This window comes from Peromyscus maniculatus, chromosome 9, assembly GCF_049852395.1.
Source record: "Peromyscus maniculatus bairdii isolate BWxNUB_F1_BW_parent chromosome 9, HU_Pman_BW_mat_3.1, whole genome shotgun sequence".
NCBI classification, from domain to species: Eukaryota; Metazoa; Chordata; class Mammalia; order Rodentia; family Cricetidae; genus Peromyscus; species Peromyscus maniculatus.
Genome location: NC_134860.1, coordinates 13,119,077 through 13,141,365, shown reverse-complemented (window position 1 = coordinate 13,141,365; position 22,289 = coordinate 13,119,077). Strand labels below are relative to the sequence as shown.

The 22,289-nt window shown below is 39.4% G+C and overlaps 1 pseudogene; it reads right to left on the bottom strand.

Moving 5' to 3' along the window:
- Window positions 1-846: 846 nt before the first annotated feature.
- Window positions 847-22,289, bottom strand: part of LOC121832041 (uncharacterized) — a 35,850-nt pseudogene continuing 14,407 nt past the window's right edge.

Here is a 22,289-nt window from a genome sequence, read left to right as displayed (position 1 = left end):
GTTCTGCAGCAGTCCTTAAAAACATCTGGTTGGTAAAATCTTTCTGCCCCTCGTCTGTTGTGACATAGATGCCCCTTCTCACTGCTGTGTTCATGCTCTGTGAATGAACCCACCCAAGTGGATGTTCCCACCTCCTCATCTGCACACAGTACTTCCAACAGTCACTTAGTTCCTTGTGCTCTGGCAGGAAGAAGACACTGGGGTAGGTTCCAGACACCTAGCAGGGGTCATTATAAGTTCACTCTTGATCAAGGCAGAGGATTTGGCTCAGTCTTCAGCTCAGTCTCAAAAGAGGTCACTTCCTGTTTATTCTTCTTGGCTTATCTGTTCTTTCCAGGTTGTGGCATGTCTTGAATTCCAGTCAGATGGCACTAAAATTTATTATATATTTATGGTCTTTGCTCACTTTTTTTGAGGGTCTGCTCTGGGGATAGCATAGTATACTACAAAAAAGGCATTGGAGCCACAAATCTGGAGCCTTACTAGCTCTGATAAGTACTGTCACTAAGGAAGTTGTTAAACCCTTGTGCATACCCATGTATACATACAAAGGCATGCAAGAATATGCACCCACAGATGCATGCACTGGCATATACACACCAGAGCATGGCAGGTGTGTTTATTATGTATGTGATATGTGAAACACTACCACTATGTTTGGTGATGAAAATGAGCCTTTTGCTACTGTGTGTGGGGGCAGAGAGATCTACCTCAATTAGAAAAGCCAGCTCAACTACACAGGGGCATTTGGATTTAGGCAAGCCAGTCAATGGCTTTACAAGATTTGTTTCTGAAAATGACCATTTCTTTTAGCTAAACTCAGTGGATCAAGCAAAACCTTTGATATTAGGTAGAAGAGAATTCCTGCTGACAGATGGCCATGTTTCCTTGTAAAGCAGAGGTGAATGTTTCCTTGGCAGGATGGACATGCATCCCTGACAGACACAGCTCGTGCAGTATCTTGGTACCTTTCCTATCCTTTGCCCTCTCTGTACTCTCTCCATCCTCATAGAAACAGCGATGGTAGGGCTGCTGCACCTGGATTTTGTTACCTTGGTTACAGATGTAGTCCCTGGTGGAGAAAGTAGAGAGAGCTGTATTTTTATAAGGGCAAATTATACTGACATTTAAATTGGAGGCAGCACAACAGAATACAGCTTCTGTGGAATGGGAGGGTGTGTGTCCCTTTCACAATGTAGATGATAGGGAGACTCTCCCCCACCAGGGTTCTCAATGTTTGTGTGTGGGGCAGCAGGAGGTGTGTGGGTAGATTCATCCTGTAGCCTGTGAATTGTTCTGAGGGATGGGACTTTGTCTGGGAACAGGGGAGGAGCCATTTTAAAGTGAGATTCTGAGGGATCAGGTCTGAAGAAGAGGTTCTCAGCAGAAACTGTAAAAGATGAATCTAAACTGTCAGATGTGAATCAGATGGGAACAGGACGCTAAAGTCACAAAGCCTGAAGGGTATTAGAGGACTTGCCAAATGGAAGGAGCCAGAGATGATTGGATAGTGGAGTTAGGAATAAGGAGGAGAGTGAGAGGAGAGATGGAGGGGGGGGTGAGTTACAGGGGAGAAGAGCAGAACCCTGACTCCATAGAGATCTCAATTTGTTATCTGCCTGTGATGGTGGAATTTACCAGAAAGTTAGAGCTTAACATTCTCATCTTATATGGAAAGCAAGGGAGCAACCAGGCTTTTGAGCCCCAGATTCTTCCCTATCTGTAGAGAAAAAGATGAATTTAAGATGCTTTTGTTACAATTTTTTTTTATGAGCAGCACAGAGTTTGAAGTCTAAAACATCTCCATCCACCAAAGCTGTTGGGGGCTTCTCATCTTCACTGTTGCTCAGTGAGTCATCAACAAGCAAGCCCTGAGTTCTGCCAGGGCCAGAGTGCTAAGTTGCTTAAGATGTGTTGCTCTTCAACCAGCCTCAGAAACCTTACCTTAACTGAACATCCCTACTTAAAAGGTCAAATGTTCCTTCAATGAGGGAGGGTATAGGGTCACAGATCATTGGAAAAGCAAAAACCCAGAGCCCTGGAAAGAATCTCAAAGTGACTATTGGTCTAGTAAAGACAGATGGTCAAGGACTCCTTGGAGCCTAGTGCCAATTGCTGCCTCAATCAGCCAGGAGCCCAGGAGTGGACAGATGGAGCAGCTGGTTTGCCCACGTTTAACTTACTTTTCTGGTATTGCATCAACCAAGTAGAACCATGAACTCCTATGAGCCAGTCATGAGGTGAAAAGCCTGAGCCAGTCTGGAGAGGGTATACACATGGACAGGAGTATATGCAAAAAGTGGTATGGACTTTTGCTTGTGAGTTTTCTCTGTTTACATGAGGAAAGGAGGCTAGTTTGTGGCCAGATATGCAAATGTGTGTGTGTGTGTGTGTGTGTGTGTGTGTGTGTGTGTGTGTGTGTGTGTGTACATTTATGAGTGGAAGGTCTCTTGGTATTTAGTAGTCAGGGCACTCTGATTGTGGTCCTGAGCATTCCTCTCATTAACTCGGGGGTCTTGGATAAGTGATAGTAGTTATTTAAGACATGTTTTGTTCTCATCTGCAAATGGAAATAATTAATCATCTTTCACTAGCATTGTTGGGAGGACTATATACAGTAATTAATATAGAGTGTCTGGCAGATGTCTGTTGTAGAAAATGTAATTAACAAGTATTTCAGCTTGCCTTAATTTACACACCTTTCTCTCTCCCTATCATGGAAAGGCATGCTTTAAATGCTGTTCTTATTCTCAAATGATGGAAGGGCAAATGACTCTGAAAGTAGGTACATCTGCAGCATGGATGGCAGGCAATTCCCAGTGCTTTGCAAAAGATACTTGTCTACTTATTCCCACAATATAGTAATATGGCAAAAGGGTGTTACTTGGTGACTTGCAGAAGGAAGAATCCAAGGAGCCCATTATCACAGACTGCAATACCCATTACATGGCTGTCAAACACTCTGACCCAGCCAGAGGATGGGGTGTCCGTGTACCATAACAGTAAGATGCAGATACAGTGTTTTCCCCATCCTTGAGTCTTTGTGCTTGTGATGAGAATGACACCCTATTTCAAAATTATGCATATCAAATCTCCTTTTTCTCTAGACTAAAGCTATCAGTAGCTTATTGTTTCCACAGAGTCTTGTAGTAGGTACATGGGACTCTGGCTTGCCTCTTCCCTTGGTTCAGAAATAAGTATGTCTTTATCTTGTAGGCCCCATCCCTGGCAAGTGATAGCTTGGTATAAGCAAGATCCTTCAATTGGTTCATCCTAAAGGCTATTCATGCTGTTCTTGTGAGGCCTGCACCCAATATTTGGGACTTAGTACTCTATTTCAGCAGGGATTCGTAAACATGTGTGGCATTTTCACCTTCAGCAGCCTGGCATAACAGCCACAGTTGTGTCTGGACCATGCTGGTCTGAGCAGTTATTGTTTCATGAACTCCAGAAGCCCGGGGTTGAGAAGAGCAGGAGTGTAAAGTGCCAGGAGCAGATTGTAGGTAAAATGCAGAGGAATATAATGCTGAGGCAATACCAGGAAAGATGTGCCAGAATGCTGGGTTATCTCTCTTCATGGAAGCTCCTTTAGTGATGGGGCCTAGCTAGTGTTAAGGAGGGCAAGGGGAGTGGCTGAAGCAAGGTAGCCATGTTGACCACAGGTACAACGGAAGTGGTGAGATGCTTGCTACAGCGGTGCTGTGCCTATGCCTTCTCAGTAGCCACTTCCTATCGGAGTAGTAAAAGAAAGGATTCGGGCTCTTTACTGATTTTCATCCCACTCTCCAGACCCCTCTGAATAATGCAGTGACCTCTGGCCCTGTCTCGTCTTTGAGGACCTAAGACAGATTTCCATTTTCTCTGTGAATAATCATTTCTTATTAAACACAAATGTAAATTTTTGTTCAATTTCGTTTTTAAGCCTAATACTTTACATTAATAAAATTTTTGTTGTTATTTTGTTAGATCAGCTAGCGCTCTGCTCTGATTTAGTAGGCATTCAGGAAGTTTAAATGTTTTTTTTTTAATTTGTACATAAAAATGTAAAATTGCACATATTACTGAGAATCACATAATGCTTTAATATGTGTATCCATGGGGTTAATATTTAAATAAGACTAAGAATGTGTGTATTCTCAGTCCTTTATCTTTACTTCATAGTGAACACATTAAAGAAATTCTCTCCCATTGCATTTTGCTCAGGGTTATTTGTCCTTAAATAAGCAGAGAACCATGGTGTTGAGAAGAGAGAGACCTGAAAAACAGGGCAACTGAGCATAAGAGGGGAGGAGGGGGAGGTGACTGCAAATTGCTCCCATGTGCTGGAGAAAATTAAAAACTAGAAAGAAAAAACAATAAAAGAAGGTTAGCACCCATCAGTGTTCCATGCTCGTCACCCCTGCCTTCATTCATCTCTCCTTCCTCCACTTCGTCATCATTTTTGTCTTCTTCCCCTTTGTCCTCTTTTTCACCAGTATCTCCCAGTTCTTCCTCTTTCTTTCCTTCATCATCATAAGCCCCTTCTTCTTCTTCTTCTTCTTCTTCTTCTTCTTCTTCTTCTTCTTCTTCTTCTTCTTCTTCTTCTTCTTCTTCTTCATCATCATCCACATCAGGAACTCAATAGTGCTGCAAGGGAAACGACCAAATATGGTCTTTGATGACCTCTCTTGTAACTCATCGGCACCTGCATCAGGAGAGTCAGTAAACCAGGTAGATCAGTTTTCTGGGTCCTCACACTGCCTCCTCCTGAGGACCTTATTCTGCATTGGACTTGAGAGTTTTGTAAAACCCTCTACAGGTTTCCAATTGATTTCAGTGGACTTTGAAGATGGGTTGCTACCCTCATTTGGATGAAATTCTTTGCAGAGAACTTTATTTTCCAAGTAACAATTTTTACCAAAATAAAAATCCATTCTGTAATCTAATTTTGTGTCTTCAAGTTCTGTCTCTACAACTCTGGACAAATAAGATAGAGCCTATTTGTCCTCTCCCCCCAAGCAATGCAGACACTCGTAGATGGTTGACAAGTGTTATACCAGAATGTGGGATTCTGGCAATAAATTCTGTTCTACTTTCAAAATTTCCTCATTGTCTTGTCTATTAAATCTATCTATTCTATTTTGGACTTCATCAATATGTTCAATTGCTTCTTGCTGTTCTTTTTCTACCTTTGGAGGGCTGGGAGAGGCCAACATGTCCCCCAGCTTTGGGCAGGAATGTATCTGGGTTTCTTGGGATGAGGCAGGTGTACAGGTTGCTAGTTCAGGGCCATGCCACAAAGAGGGTGTCTAGAAGCCAGAGGCCAGAGCCCCCACCCCACTCCCACGCTCACCAAAGGAAGAAATTCTGAGGAGCTGAGGTGGCCTCAGGTGTGGGAGGCTTAAGTTGGCCTCTATAGTGAAGACATTTAAAAATCTTTCTTGGAGCTTTTTAAAATATACCATTTATTATTGTTATCTATCGGCTTTTAGTCAGTTTTGTTGAATGAAAAAACATACAATTTTATGCCTGTTCCAAATGTAAGTATTCTTATTGTCTAGAGCACACCTTTTGTAACTCCAGAAAGATAGACCTAGGGAACTTTTAAAATTCTTTCAAGTTGAGGAAAAGTGTGAACTGAAACCCATTTCCTCTAACTTAAAGACACAACGCCTCTTTCTCAGGTGGGCTCCAATCTCCAGCAGCCCACCGTTGGGTGGTTAAACTTCTGAGGAGTCATGTGTGCTGTCATTCTGACACTCATGTCTCCCCTCTATCCTACACACTGATCACATAGCTGTTCATGGCACAGGTCCCTGAACATGGCAGTCCTACTCATCAGGCCCTTTTAATACCCTCAAAGTGTAGGGTTGTCTGAACTGGTGTTAGAGTTAAAGCTGTGTTAATTGGGTTTCATCCTATCACTAATAGTCACTAACAGTACCCCAAAAAATGTGGATAATAATTACTATCACAAAACTTAATTGAGAAACTCACCTAAAATTTAATGTGTTTCTCAATTCATCATCTACACACACACACACACACACACACACACAATCTGTAATGTACAGGTTCTTTTGGATTTTCTTTATTCCCCTTTTCTTTATTTCCATGTAGACAAGAATACTTTGTGAGTAAAACAGACTCTATCTAAGTCAATTTCAATTAAATACACATGAGTACGGGATTTAGTAGTTTGAGGAAGTAAGATGTCAAAGAGTAGAATTGACTCAGGTGTGAATAGATTCAAAATACCAAAATACCAGGAAAATGATCAAAATGCAAAGACCATGAGGACACTGAGTTTTCTTCTGTGTTCCGTGTTTCCTGTGAGATTTTTTTTACACATCCCCCCTATGGGTGTGCATCTGGGTCTTTCTCAGGCAAGAGTTTTCTACATTTAGGCAGGATGATTATGAAAGTTAGACTTAAAACTGACTAGCCCAATGTACAGGCAGCGGAAATTCTCTTTTCAAAACCCCTCAGGGAACCCTACTGCTTGATCTGGAAAATGCACGGCTGGGTTGCCAGGCTTGCTCTGACCTCTGATATGGATCTGTCAGGCCTGATGACATGCAGACTCATGCTTTCGTGAGAGAATGCACTCAGTCTCACTGAGACGTGTATGCTCAGAGGGAGAAATTGTGAAGGAAAAAAATCAGAGTTCCTCTACCAGAAGAAAATGGAAATAACTGCAGACAGAAGAACAAACCACATATTAAATGGCTCAGTTCGTCTTTGACTCATTTATCTTCTACAGTATTTGGAGGTGGTGGGGTCCTAGGCCTAGTACCCACATCTGTTTTCTGATTTTTATTTATTTATTTATTTATTTATTTATTTATTTATTTATTTATTTATTTATTTATTTAAAGATTTAAGTTTTCTTTTCTCCTAGAATTGAAACTTTGTTTCTCCTCTGGGGAAATAAAACACATTCAAAATGCATAATCCTAGATTGAATGATGCTTCCTGCTTTTTCAGAGCTTTCCTGTAGCTGTTGACATCCATAAGGATTCCTGAATTTGGTGCTGAAATTAATTCCCATGGCCAGGGCACTGAAACCTCTCCATCGGGTAGGGCATGGACTTCATATTTTACCAATGGATTTTGAGAAGATTTTAATTCTACCTCTGACGTCCAACTATTCTCTAGTTTAGAAATTATTGGTGCGTGTTCAATTATAAAATGAGCACACACACATACTCATTAAAATATTTGGAAAACATAGGAAGTTAGGAGGGCAGAAATAGCATTGGTAATCTTACACCCCCAAAGAACTGCTACTAATACATGTTTCAGAGTACTACTATCCTACAATTTCATTATGAATGGCTTTTAAAATGTTTTGTTTGCTTTACATAGCAGTAATCATGCTGCATATACAATTTTGTATCCCTAAGTATAAAATTATAATGATCACATAGCAGAAGCATTCCCTGTGTTATTATAAGCAGTTCCTAAATATCCATTGTGAACACTACAGTTGATTGAATCATTTCCTTCCTATTGGACATTCAGGTTATTTGCAATGTTTGAATAATGCTGTGATGAACATTTTTGTAAATAAAACATTCCCCACATGATGGATTTTTTTTTTACTTAGTGTAGATTGCATGGAATTAGAGCAGCTGTGTTCATGTATGTGCATTGCCTTTGCCAATTGCTTGTAAGACACCGTGCAAATTAGAAAATGAAGCCCCTTTTCCACCAGAAACTGTATTGCCACCTGCAGGACAGTTATCTCTCAAATGATATTTGTTTCCTACACAATAGGTGTTGCCTCTTGGAGTTGTATAAAATATAACTTGCACACCTCAAGATGAACAACTTTTCTAAGGTTCCAATTTTCCCCAAGTTGTATGTGGATTTAGTCTTTTTAATAGTATTATATGAGTTATATCAATCACCTAATTCAGTATGTAGCATTCTTAAAATTCTGATTTTTATGAAGGAGGTGGTACTTATTTTTAATCTACTTATATTTATTTAGATAACTAATGAGGCTTTGAGTTCTCACTTTTGTTTCTCTAAACAATAACATTCTATTTTACTACAGATAGTCTTTTCCTCTTTCACAACAGAGATTGTTAAACAGAAGTGGATTATGGTGGCCAGATCTGGCTCATACCTAGACAGAAGGTGTTTTGTAGCACACACCCAAGAGTTGTGCTTTTGGTCTCTGTGGCTGGCCACATGCAATTGTATCACTCTGATTCCAACACTCACTTGAAAGATAGGCCCATCTTGTGTTTCTCTGTGTTATATTGGACTTCTGCAGGGAAACCTAGTGGCACCTTCTGAAGGGTCTAGGATGGGAGGGTCTGTTGAATCTCCTTCCTTAGATGCCCACCAGAAGTGCAGGATATTATGGCCTCACACCAAAGCTGATTCTGTACAACAAAGCTACTGGCCCCTGTTCGGAGGCAGCTGCTGAGCAGGAAGCCATGGCATGTCTGTGACTCTTTCCAGAAACACTATCCTATCACAAACAACTCAACACCTTCTTGTCCACTCTATGAGAAAAGGTGAGGTGCTCTTGAGTGACTAGGGTGGCAGAGACTTTTGAGTGAGAGGTCAGGAAATCACTTCTAAAGAGATGAGCCTTGAGTTGAGACCCAAATGACCTTGTAATTGACCACATATATGATGAGGGAACAACTGTCTGTTTAGATACTATGAGATACTTCACAAATCTAATTTTATTCAGCCCATATTTCAAAGTGCATGGTTGTGCCTGGTACAGAGAAATGGTTTGTGGCTTTTAAAAGGCCCGAGGCAAATTTATAGTCATGGGGTCTAAGTCTAAAGCTTGCTTCTTTTCCAACATCCACATTCTATCCTAAAAGGTTCGATAAGATAGGAGCTTTAGTCCTAGGCACTGGTGAAAGATGATGGAATCAAAGATAGGAATTAGTCCCCTTTCCTATTTTAATCTGAAGATCCCCATAATGATACCTGGAATGGACTTTGGTGGGAACGTCTGAGTGAGGGGAGAGAAACATGATTTATTGCCTCAGAAAATCTCGTATGTGACCTTCTCCACTTCCAGGGACAGTCATGTACTGAGGAGATAAGTGACCCTGTTCTGTTCATTATCTTGGCCATAAGTTCACAGGAGGCTTTGTCCTAGGTGGACAACCACATTGGATTGGGGCTTGTCCTATATGCTGATCATTCTGGCAGGGATGTTACTACTTCCTACATCCTCTTTGGGTAGAAAGAACCTGGAAGGCATGAAGGATTAATAGCTAGATGGACAACATCAACAGGAGACTGAAGCCCTGGTTCCCTTCCAAAGTAAACCATATATTTACCAATAATTTCTGACACAAAATGTAGCAAGGATGGAACCAGGGTCCTTTGACTTGGCAGGCACTGTAACCAACAGGAGAAATAGGAATCCCTGAGATTTACTGTGCCCAGACCCAGCAGGGTCCAGCAGAAACTTTGACAACTTAATTGTGTTCATACTCAGTCACCCACAGCTAATGCATCTTCCTGGCAAAGCAGGTGTCTTCCATAAGGAGCACCACGGGGCAGATTGTTATCATAAGAGCCTGCCAAAGTCTGCTCTAAATTGTCCCTGGACCAGTTATAATAAACCAAATAGCTACAAATAGACACCAATTTGCAGAAATGTGAGCTGTACAAAGTATGCCTTCAGCTGAGGGATGAGAGGAGAATGGATGGTGAATATCAACTTTGTAAGAAAGGAACTTCGGGTTATCATATGGGACAGCAATGGACACAACTCTGAAAAGGTGAGTTGCTCCATTCTTTGTGCTTTCTTGAGCTTGTCTGCATCCTGCCCAAATAGGTGTATACTATTATGTAGGAAAATTTCAGTCTTGGGATTTTTGGGCCTTTAAGAGACAAAGCATTTGAGTTCTAGTATGAGTAAGGTAAAGGGATGGGATGCAATGTGAGGTTTTTTTTTTTCTTGACTTGCATCAGGAATATACAGAAGGAACTGAAACTCAAGACCCCCTTGAAAGAATAGAGTGGATGCAGCCAACATCATTCAGTGTCACTGTTCAATCCAGTCCTTACTCAGCATTAAGACTCTATTCTGGGCCTTGGGGACAGAAAAGAGTAAACCCTACCAATTATCTAGAAGCTAGTAATTTAGTAAGCTAGATGTGAGGACACTCTACCTCACCAGCAATACACCAAAAATGTATGCCCTGCAATTCAGTCATTCTAGTGGAGGTCAAAAGGAGAGAGGGGAAATTAATGCCATCTTCTATCCCCCATCAGTTCATATGCTTTCATGTCTTCCTAAAAACAGTCAATTGTTTTATTAAAATGTATTTTATAAATTTCAGAAAGAAAACAAAACAAAGAAGAAACATTGCCCACAACTTTACTATGCAAAGACAAGAGATAACATTGCAGCAAACTCCCTTTCAGTGTTCACTGGTTTACTTGTTGCTAATTATTTTTTCCCATATTTGATTTTATAGTATGTGTTGTTACTATCTCTTTATAAATAACTTTAGTGACTACAAAATACTGCAGCTGATTGGGATAATATAAACTATTTAGCAATTACTGAGCACATAGTTATTAAATATCCATTTTCACAGGTAAGTTAAAATGCAATGAATATCTGAAGATAAAATATTTCTATGGATTTAGAAATATTTTCTCAGGATGGAGTTTTTAAAATGCACAGCTATTGCATCAAAGTGAATTAAATATACCTACTATTCTTTCTTCTCCATCTCTTTCAAAATTTTGTATACTTAAAGTATATGTTACAGAGTTTGATCTTTTCAACTAATCAACCTTTTGGTGTATACACGGTGACATCACCAGTATTCAACACCACTTAACCAATTCTAGTCATCAAGCTGCTCATTAGGTCTCTGGAGTTACTGGTCCTACAATACAACTCTTTATACTTTCACTTAATATTCTTGATGTAACAAAAGGAGTGAGTGTACTGTGTGCATGTATTTATCTAAAATATCTTGTGAAAGTACATCTAAACTTAAATGCATGTTCTAACTTTTATATATTACATTAAATAATCATAACCACAGTGACAACAGCCTCTACTAATTGTATGAAATTTGATTTTCACGTTGGCAAATGTGTGAAATACTTTTCCAGTATATTACAGAGGAAAAGACATGCACACTTGGCAGCTGAGTGGGTTTGTGAGTCAGCAGCTTGCAGGAGCAAGCCTTGTCTGGTGGGGAACTGGTACCATCAGAGTCTCTGACCTGAAACCCACAGAAGTGCAAGTTTTGGAATGTCTGACAGAGTTTGGTGCCCTGCAGATGAGATGCAGTGTGAACATATCTCATCTATACATATCCTAGCCTAGAAGAAGTTCCCAGGTAACACTAGTGTGCAGAACACACAAATGATCCATGATTCCACACCCATCTGATCAGGTGGCTCTTTCATTGGTTAGCTTTTGTCAACGTGACATAAACTAGAGTCATTTGGGAAGAGGAAACCTCAATTGAGGAATTGCTTCCATCTTAATGGCATGTGGGTATGTCTGCAGCCCATTTTCTTTATTAATGATTGGTGTGGGAGGACCTAGACCATTGTGAGCAGTGGCACTCATGGGTAGGTGGTCTCAGGTTACATAAGAAAGCAGGCTGAGCAAGCCAATAAGCAGTGTTCCTCTATGGTTTCTGCTTCAGTTCCAGACTTTGCTTTCCTTGGTGATGGAATATTATCAGGAAATATGAAATGAAATAAGATCTTTCTTCCCCAAGTTGCGTTTGCTTAGTTTTTAATCATAGTGACAGAGAAACAAACTTTAAAAAAATTATAAAGATGATAAATAAGAAACTAGACTAATATATTTGGTGCTTTAAGTTATGGAGCCTTGAGGAAATTCTTCTAAAATAGGGACAAACAATATGTCTGTTTGAATAGTATCTCTGTTTAAGTAATGATATGTAAATACATATTTAATGTTATTATAATTACAGGCTCATATACATGCATATATAGTCAGAGTACTTAAATAAATTATATATTTATAAACATTTGATTCTGTTATAAGCACAGGTATTATATATGTTAGATACAAATACATGCATTATGGACATATACATGTATGTAAGCATATATGGAGAGAGAAACAGAAAGAGAAAGTGAGAGAACAGTTTTTTGTCTCCTTTTCCTCAGGCACACTAAACATTCCATTTTCTATTAAATTATGCTATTTCAGTAGCTGAGAATTCATTAAAGAGCTCTTAGGAGCTTTTTCTGAGTTTAACCACTACCACAACTACAGTATCGAGAATGAGAATGTAAAGTCTGCATTTACCATGTACTGCATGGTGCGTGAGTGTTTCCATATATTTCCTTATTTGATTGCATTTGGTCATTTGGCATTGTCTCCACTGTATGGATGAGTTGACCGATATCTCAAGGTTAAAAGATTCACTCAAGTTGTGGAGTGAGTAAATGATGCAGCCGTGAAGGCCATCATAAGTGTAAAGAAATGGTGAGGAATTTTCTGGTTCCATTCCTGAGTATTCCTGCTTGGAAATTTAGAAGACCTTCCGGGAAGAGCTTCGCTAATTGAATGGGGCTGCTTCCTGTATGACACTGGACCTTCAGTACTGCCCTTTAATTTAATAGATCCAATCAATGTCCACTAGGGTTAGTGTGGCCCATGGCCAAAGCTTGGAGAAGGGAATTATTTATCTGACAGTGAGCCCCCAAATAAAATATTGAGGGTTATGTGCAGTTGTGAAATCTCTTCTAAAAATCTAGATTTTTTTTAAAAGTAACTGTAAAGATAGAACTTCCTTAAATCATAGAGAAAATAGTGGCAGCACCATAAAATGAACTTTTTCTTAGGAGCAGTGATAGTACTTCCATGGTACCTCTGAGGCTCTCTCAGCCAGTGGCAGATACTGACAGATGCATCTCAGTGAGCTGAGAGGTTGCGGAGCAGAGCTTCAGGGTTCACAGTTCAAATGGTGAACCTCTAGAAAGGGGCGCTGAGCCCAGCGTCTATGCTGGTAAATGACAACTTAAGTTTCAGAAAAGGGACCCATAAGGGGACCTATATAAATAATCCTGCTATGTGGACATTTCAGCCTGAAATTTGGGAGTTACGCTTCTGAATACTGTGTGTTCTGTTGTTTGTAAACTTAATTTTAGTCTGTGAGAGTTCACATGACATTTCCTACCCATAATTCAGCTTAACTAATATTTCCAAATGAACTTGGAAATTTATTACAAGAAATATGTATTCTATCTTCAAACTTAATTATCAGTCAATCAAGGGATGAAATGGGCTAGAATATGTCATTTCAGGCCAGAAGGCAATAATTACATATCATGCCAGACTCTATGGTAGATGTTTATGAGGAAAATTTGTAGCGTCAAGAGCCTACATTTTTAAAAGTGAAGAGAAGAATAAAATCATTATGAATATTAAAATGTCAAAGAACAACAAGCTACATTAAAACACTAACAGAAATGGGGCTAGGGATGTAACTCAATGTTGCAGTATTTGCCTAGCCTGTGCAAGACCTGGGGTTTGATGACCAGAACAGAAAAGAAAATTAAGACATGAAGAAAGGAACAGAACAGAACAATAAATAAATAAGTTGTCTGAAGCACAGATTGCCAGAGAGGAATGCTGTGCTGTGGAGTCAGCCTTGAACATTCCTGGAATACTCTGCCTTGATTCTGCTCTGTGGAGTGTGAAAGCCTCACACCAATCAGATGCCTGTTCCATTTTTTTAACAGGCACCTTCCAAACTTCAAGTTGAAATTTAGTTGTCATGATGGTAGTAGCAAGATGCAAGGGCTTAAATGATGTGATTATATTATAATCTCAAAAAAAGTATTTTTTTTTCCAAAAGGAAGTGGTTAATTAGGCCATGAGGACAGACATGGATTAACATGGTTAGCATAAGACTGAGTTATCTTGAAATCCGATTTCTGATCAAATGTTGAGTTCAGTTCAATTATTTATCTCTTACGTGCCCTGGCCCTCCCCTCATGTATTGGCACAGCCACAAGGACCTTGCCATTTTAGTTCATCTCCTCAATCTTGTAAGCACTAGACTTAAGAATTATGAGCCAGGTAAGTGTAGATTGTTTATAAATCACCCATTCTTAGTACTCTGTTACAGCCCCAGAAAACTCACTAAGACATAGCACTCCCACAAATGCCTGAGCCTGTTGTTATGGTGGGCTTGATAATGATGTTAGTGCTACTGCTTGCAATTCCTATATTTATTGAGCACTTACTTGTTGTCAGCAACCTTGCTGCATTATTTATTCTTTCTTATAATATCTCTGCAAGGTAGATATATTTTCTACCTATGTCACTAGACAAAGGGGCATAGTTAAGTTTCATTTAGATGACATCTATTGAGCGATTTCTTTGTACTTCAGTCTTCTCAGTGCTGAAGACAGCTTCTGAAAACAACAGATTCAAATCCCTACCTTCCTGGATTTTCACTCTAAAAGCAGCTATTCAAAGCCACATGGAGTAAAATTTTGAGTCTTGTTTATGCTCTTCATTACTTTTAATTTTCCTCCATTAAGACTGGAGGCAGCAGAGGAAAGAGTCACTTTTCAGCATTAACATACACTGACCACGTGGTTCCTTGGCCCCCATTTGTACCTGCTTCCTTCAAGAGTTGGTTTATTAAATGGCAAGACGATGTCTAATGCATAAAAGAGCATTGTAAACACCAGCTAGTGACCTCAGTATTCACTTTTATGTTTTCTGTTCTCCACCTCTTTCACTTCCCCATATGTATGTGTCTCCTACACTGGAGTTCTAGCACTTGTGCATGGTGAAGAATTTCATGATACCAAGATGTCTGACCACTGTCCTTGAATTCCAAATTCTGAAAAGTTATTTCAAAATCTTTGGAACACCATGCCTGACAGGGACTTTCTTTTTTTTTGGGGGGGGGGACATTGAATATGCTTAAGAGTGTAATACTATGAGTTAGGGTGGGATCTTGTCATATTTGATAATCACAGAGTTAGAAAATCCTGACAATATATGGTAGGGACTCTGTAAACCAATTTCTAGAGGTGCTGGAGACTCAGATCAACTATACAGATCATATATGACCATGACAACACTTATAAAGGAAAACAATTAATTGGGGCTGGCTTACAGTTTCAGAGGTTTAGTACATTATCATCATGGTAAGACATGACAGTGTTCTGGCAGACATGGTGCTGGAGAAGGAGTTGATATATCTTGATCTATAGGTAGCAGAAGAAAGCTGTGTCACATTAGGTGTAATTTGAGCATATAAGACCTCAAAGCCTAAGCATTCAAACACGTGAGTCTCTGGGGGCCATACCTATTCAAACCACCACAGTGTGTGTGTGTGTGTGTGTGTGTGTGTTAGTATTCACATGTAATTGCTGAGAGAGAGGCAGTGCCCTGGCTCCTTATAGAGAGGCAGTTCTGTGCCTCATATGCCTCCTGGACGCTACCCTGCATGCTACATTGCTTAGCTTGTTCATTCTATCTTGTCCTCTTCTTAAACCCTAATCTTGAATATAGCAGCTTCAGGGAGTTTACCCAGTCTTGATCAATAAATACCTAAACATAAGAGTGTTTTTTGAGAACCCTTCTGTATTGGTTACTTTTTTTTTTGTTGTTTTTTTCAAATACTCAAGAAGAGGCACCTTAAAGGAAGAGTTCATCTGAGCTCAGGGTTTTATGATGGGAAAGCGTGGTACCTGGGGTTCTGGCCTTGCTGTGGGAACCTGCAGCTGGTCACTTTTCAGCAGTAGTTGAGAAGCAGAAACTCAGGCAGTGATCAGGGGTAAGCCATACTCTGTAATCCGACCTTAGTCACATGCTTCCACCAGCTGCTACTTACTTCCTGAAGATTCCACAACCTCTCCAAACTGCCACCACTGGGGAGGAGCTATTCGAACCCCTTAGTTTGTGAGTGGCATTTCTCAGCCAAACCCTTGGTATGTGCCAGTTTGTGATCAGTGTCCCAAGTCGGGACAGTATTTTAGAATGCTGCCCCCCAGATCTTGCAGTTGTCCACCTTCACCACCCCAAACCTTCCCAGGTCTCACTCAGGAAGATGTTCGATTGAAAAGGACCATTCACAATCTCTAAAAGATACCCATGAAACTCGAATATGAGAAGGAATAAAGGGAACCAAATGTGAAGTAGTAAAATACTCCACTTCCAAGCAGAAGCTAAAGGCCTATGGTGTGGAAAACCCCAGCAGTGGCCAAGGCAAGCTGTCTTGGGAGTAGAAATATCAGGGTCACAAGTTCTCGACCCATCACTCCGCAGCTGGGGCTGTGCTGCTGGCGGCAAGGGCCAAGAAGCCTCTTGGGGTCTGCATCTCATTCTCACACCTCCTTTGGTGAGAATTATTTCCTCCCAGCTTTCAAACACTTTTCTTATTTGACTATTTATTTACACCCGCCATCATTCTGAAGGAATTTGAAGTAACTTAGACATGTACACATACACACATCAGTTTTCTTGTTTCCTTTGAGAATAAGTTCACAAGAAAATGAAGTGGAAGCAGAAAGTGGGAAGGGGAGACAAGTATGTAAGACAGGAGAAAAGAGGAAGCAGGTTAAGACTAATGTCTGAAGTGCATGCTATAAAAATCCCCTGTGCATATTCATTGCACCTTGTGAAGCCTCTGCATCCTTATTTATTTGTTTGCTTGTTTATTTCCTTCCTTGTGCATTTGTTTGGGGCTTACTTGAACTAGCTGATATTTCGTAGCTCCAAGAGCCTTCTACTGCAGTTGCTACTGTCAGTTTGCAGCTGCCTCCCTACTGGTGGTTGCTCTATGCCGTGAATGCTATCTGATTCATTTCCAAAGGTTCGTGATTGCTAGGTCTTCATTATGGGCTGTCCTTCCTATCTGTGGGAAGTAACCTTTTCTCCACTTAATGCATTTTTGCCTTGACTTCTACTTTGACACAGAAATAGCTGCTCTGGGGTTGTATTTACTTGTGGACAGCCAGCATAACCTTTTAATGTTAATGTTTCAGATTCATTTGATTTGGGTGGTGTTTTGTAAAAGCACTATATATTTGTATTTTGATTTTGACCTACACTGAGAGAGATTTTGATTTTGAGATGAGAATTTAAAATAGTCCCATTTTTAACAGACTCGATGTTTGGTATTTTCTCATAGTCACAATAGCATGTTTAAAATGGAGTGCTGGCTTTCTCCTACCTATTTACTACCCATTTATCTCAATTGACTATACCTTCATCTTCCTTAATCCACAGCGTCTTTGACAAGACACCGAATTTAATGAATCTTGTTGAGTGAAAGTCTGATTTTTGAACAAGAATTTCTTCACTGGCCACAGATTCTCTGTGAATAGGAGAGGTATGTATATAGACTAACTTCTTTATTGGATTTGTGGAAAGGAAACAAGTTCCCAGACACCTCAGTTGCCAAACTGAGGCTTTTCTTGGTAGGTGAAGTTTCTTCGGTGTTTCTGTCCTCTGTGTTTCCTTTAATAAATCCTCCTTCTTTCTCAACATCTACTCATAAACTTCATCATTGCTTCAATCTATAGCTTCTCCTTCAGAAATTGCCACATTTGTATTGGGGACACCTTTTCTTTAGAGGATACCATTATCTTTGGAATGAGGTCAAATCCTTTTGTTTCTAGAAGCTCTTTGTTTTGCAGGAGGGGATATTAGGAAAGAATTATCTCTACAGTTGGGTAAGATTTAGGTTTTAAATCAATCCCCTTGACCATATGCCGACATTTCTGTCTGTCTGTCTCTGTCTCTGTCTGTTGGTCTCTCTCTCTCTCTCTCTCTCTGTCTCTCTCTCTCTCTCTCTGTCTCTCTCTCTCTCTCTCTCTCTTGCTGTCTTTCTCTCTCTGTCTCTCTCTTTTTCTCTCTCTGTCTCGCTCTCTGTCTCTCTCTCTCTCTCTCTCTCTCTCTCTCTCTCTCTCTCTGTATGATTTTTGTTTAATCCTTAGGTGTAGATTCTCCTAGGTTATATAAGTATAGATTTTGATTTCTTCTATTGTTTTGGGTAGCTGGCTTTTATTTATATTCCTGTGATTTTTCTGTTAATCCTCTTTCATATGATTATCTGTTTTTGAAAATTAAAAAAATTCAGGCCAGTGAGGGTGATGTCACGTTTCTACAAATTGTTTTGTTTAATGGTACTAAGGGATGGCATGTGAAGGTCGGCCCCTGTGTTTCTCTGTATAACACTTGTTATTATCTTACACCTGCCATATTGTTTTGGATTCTATTAATAAGAATAAAAAAATGAACATTTAAAAGCTGTCTTCTTTTCTCCATAGACAATCATTTGTACAAAGCACCTCTAATATTTTTAAGTCTCACAGGATGTCTTTGTCCATGTGTTGGCTCCTCACCTTATCTGACACCTGTGTTTTTCAGCTGCTGACCATTCACTGCAAATCAAATAACTTTTTCTAAGAAAACATTCATTTTTGAGCTAGTTCAGGTCATGAGAAGAATACCACTTGGCAAGAATGGTTGCACATACATTTCCTGAATCTGTTACTTTTATCGGCCTAGTCATCCTGAGCTGCAAGAAACTACCCAGGGCCTTTCAGTTGTTGTCAGAAAGCTGTGCTCTTCAAGTGGTGGCAGATAAGTCTAAAAGAAACAGAAATACAACATCATCAGATGATTCTTTATCCACTAATAACAAATTTAAGAATTATGTAAGTAATCATCAGGTGTATTTGTCTCCAAAGTAGGCTTGTTTCTCAGTTTTCATGGGATAAAATAAGTGAGGCAAATTCTACAGATCATATGTTTTTAGTGAAGACAAATATGTATTAGAGAAGATTCAGAGGTAAGTACTTTGTCCTTGATTTCTAGGTATCCTCCAGAGAGACACACTTGGCCCAGGGCCTTTGGAATCGAATTTAACTCTGCTGTCAATGAGAGACATCAGCAGAATCACCAGCTTCTTGTTATGATGCAGGAAACCTGTAAAACTAATATCAGGAGATTGTATATAACCATGGAAGAGGAATATCATCTCTTGTCTAAGATATTCATGCCCTAATCCCTAGAATTTGTTAATATGGCACCTTACATGGCTAAAGGATTTTTGCAATTATGATTGGATTAAGGTGTTTGAGGTGAGAAAATGATTCTGTATTTTTTTCTGATGGGTCCAGCTAAAGCCATAGATACTTACAGAAAAAAGAAGAAAGTTGGAAAACAAAAGAGATTCAATGTTATATTATTGCCTCTGAAGACAGACTATTGTCTCTGAAGATGGAAGTGGATCCTGAGTCAAGAATGTGGACAACCTATACAAGTGGGGGAAGGCAGAAACATGTTCCTTAATGAGAACAGATTTTCAGAATAGGAACATGAAAATGTTCTGTAGATAGGTAGTGGTAATGGTTGTAAAATAATGTAAATTTAATACAGACACTATACCATCTATGCCTAAAAATAGCCAGATGTTAAAATTGATGCAACTTTTATTTCATTACAATTTTAAAAGTACCAAAGAAACAACTCTCTCCGGGAATTTTCATAAGGAAGACAGTGTTAGCCTCATTTTAATTTTAGCCCAGCAATTGTTCTGGTCTCCCAAATTAAAAGATATCAATGTAATGGTCATGAACTCTTGATTATTGGTTTTAATACCAGTAGTGGGGTGGAGATATGGCTTAGTTGGTACAATGCTTGCCTAGCATGCCAAAAGCCCTGGGTTTGATTTCCAGAACTGTATGAACTAGGATAGTGGCTCATGGTTGTAATCCAAGCATGGCAACAAGATTAGGAAAGCCATTTATGGTTGCCTAGTAAGTTCCAAGCCAGCTTGAACTCTGATTCGAAGAGCAAAGTAGAAACAAATCCAATATTCTTTAGTCTGTGTACTAAAATATCAAAATTGTAAACATGGTTCAATTATTAAAACTAACATTCGCTTAATATTCTTAAATAAACGTAAACTTAATTTTGATAGTCCCAAATTTTTCATTAATGCCAATTCTCTCTTCTATAATCCATTTTAGTACACTGTCTTTTCCTTAGCTGTTAAGGCTTTTTGTGTATTTGAGGCATTAATTTTGGAGGAGGGCTGATCATTTTAAAAACTATTCACCAATGAAGATGTGATTGATACTTTCTCTTGATTTCCTCCCCAAGTTGCTTTTGGTCATAGTGTTTCATAACAGCAGTAGTAACCCTGTCTATGAAGACATAGGTACATATCAAAATGGCCATACCCACTGTTTTACATTGATGATCTCTGAACTTAGGTTCTTATGCTTGCATAGCAAGTATTTTTCCTCACTAAATCATCTCTCCAGGTCCCATGCAAGAACATTTAAGAGATAACAAAACTAACTGTCAATACCAGATATACCACTTTCTAGCTTTGAAAGGCTACAAACTCTTCCCCAGAGATCTCCACATTTTTTTTTTTTTGGCCCTCATCTATAAAACTGAGAGAGTGGTGTCTCTTATCACTGTCCTGTGGATTAAATGAGATAGAAGAGCTATTTATCCTGCAAGCACTCATTAAGCACCCATAAACTGGTAGGAGGCAGTTTTAGTGAAAGAGTTGCTGGTGGTAACTCTCAGCTGTGAACAAATGATGATGCAGACTTTACTCATGTGCGATCCCAGCATGACAGGAAGATGAATTATTGAAGGGAGACTTACATGTGTTACAGTTAGGGGAGAACAGAGAACCTGGCAAATGCATAATATGAGATCTTTTGTAGGTATCAGGAAAGTCACTTAGCACAATGCCAGGATAGATACCTTTGAAGAGGGTGGGGGTCCTATGTGAGTTCCTTTTCTTCTTCCTGCCTGGATCTCTCCCTTATCTCTCAAATTAACAGGGTCAGAAAGCAAGGTGATTGTCCTTTGTCCCAGTGGGACTGAGCAGAGCACTTAAAGTGCTAATGTGCAGGAAGAGGAGGTGCCTCTTAAGTGCATAGGACAGTGGAATCCATTTCTTGGTGTCACTTGTCAGCAGCTTGCTGTTGTATGGCAAAGTGTTAGGAAATTCCATTTTAGTGCATTGGTCTCTGGAGATGGCCAAGATGAAATCCACCTTCAAACCATGAATTCACAGCATGCTCGGACTTTCACAAGCATTTCCCAAGCACACTTCACCTGTGCACATTCCAGATCCACTCATCTGTGAAGGACAGCTGAATCTTCCCATCTATTATGGGGACATTTGCACACAATAGCTGATGGTAAATTTTCTTTTAACTGTTAGATATAAACTACAAGATAAATAAAATTTTAAATGAACCCTTACATATTCCTCACCAAGTTTCAACAATTATTGAGTTTGTTCCCATGTTTGTTTCATATATCATTTTTCTCTTTTTAATTTCTTTGGGGGCTAAAATTATTTGGAGTACATTTGATCACATCACTCTAATTTATTTGCTACATATACCCAAACCATGCATGCCTGTTACTACATAATGACCATCTATTATCAAATCAAGCAAAACCCAGCAGTGATTAATTGGTGTCATCAATGAAGAATTCAGAGCTTGGAGAGTCCCATTCACTTGTTCTAGAATTAAGTGCAAGGTTAGCCTTCACTTGAGATATGGTCTGTGACTATCTTTCCTATCCTCGATGTATGGAAAGATCTTCAAACACTGCCTTACTGCCTCCACATATCTCAACTTAGAAATGGAGATTTGATTAACAATTGTGGGGCAAACTGAGGAAGACTGGAGACATATATTCTGAGTTCATAAGAAAGGTAGGCATGCCAAAAGGCAAGAGTTATGTCTATATGTAAGATGGATAGGAAACTGTGAGGATGACACAGGGTCACTGCTATTCCCACAGGATTCTATTGTTCCTCAAGGGGAGACTGAAAATATAATTAACCTAAACAGGAATAGGGTAATTCAGTAATAAAAGATCAATCTTAGTACATCTAAACTATTTAATGACATTGCATGCCAAAGCAACACTTGGGAACTGGAGAGTTGCTCATTGGTTAAGAGCATTTGGCAGCTTTTACAGAGGACCAGAGTTTGGTTCTCATCACTAATATAATGACTCAAAATCATCTATAACTCCAGTTTCAGGGCATCCAATGCCTTCTTCTGAACTTCATAAGCACCAGGCATGCATATGGTGCACAAACATATGTCCAAGCAAAACACCCATGAACATAAAATAATACTAACTAACTAAATAACTAACTAACTAACTAACTAAATAACTAAATAAATAAATAAATAATCCCACCACATGCATTCTAGAAAGAGGACCAGCCAAACAAAATGAGAAAAATCTGAAATCCTTTCCATTTTTTCTCTTCTTATCCAGGTTATTA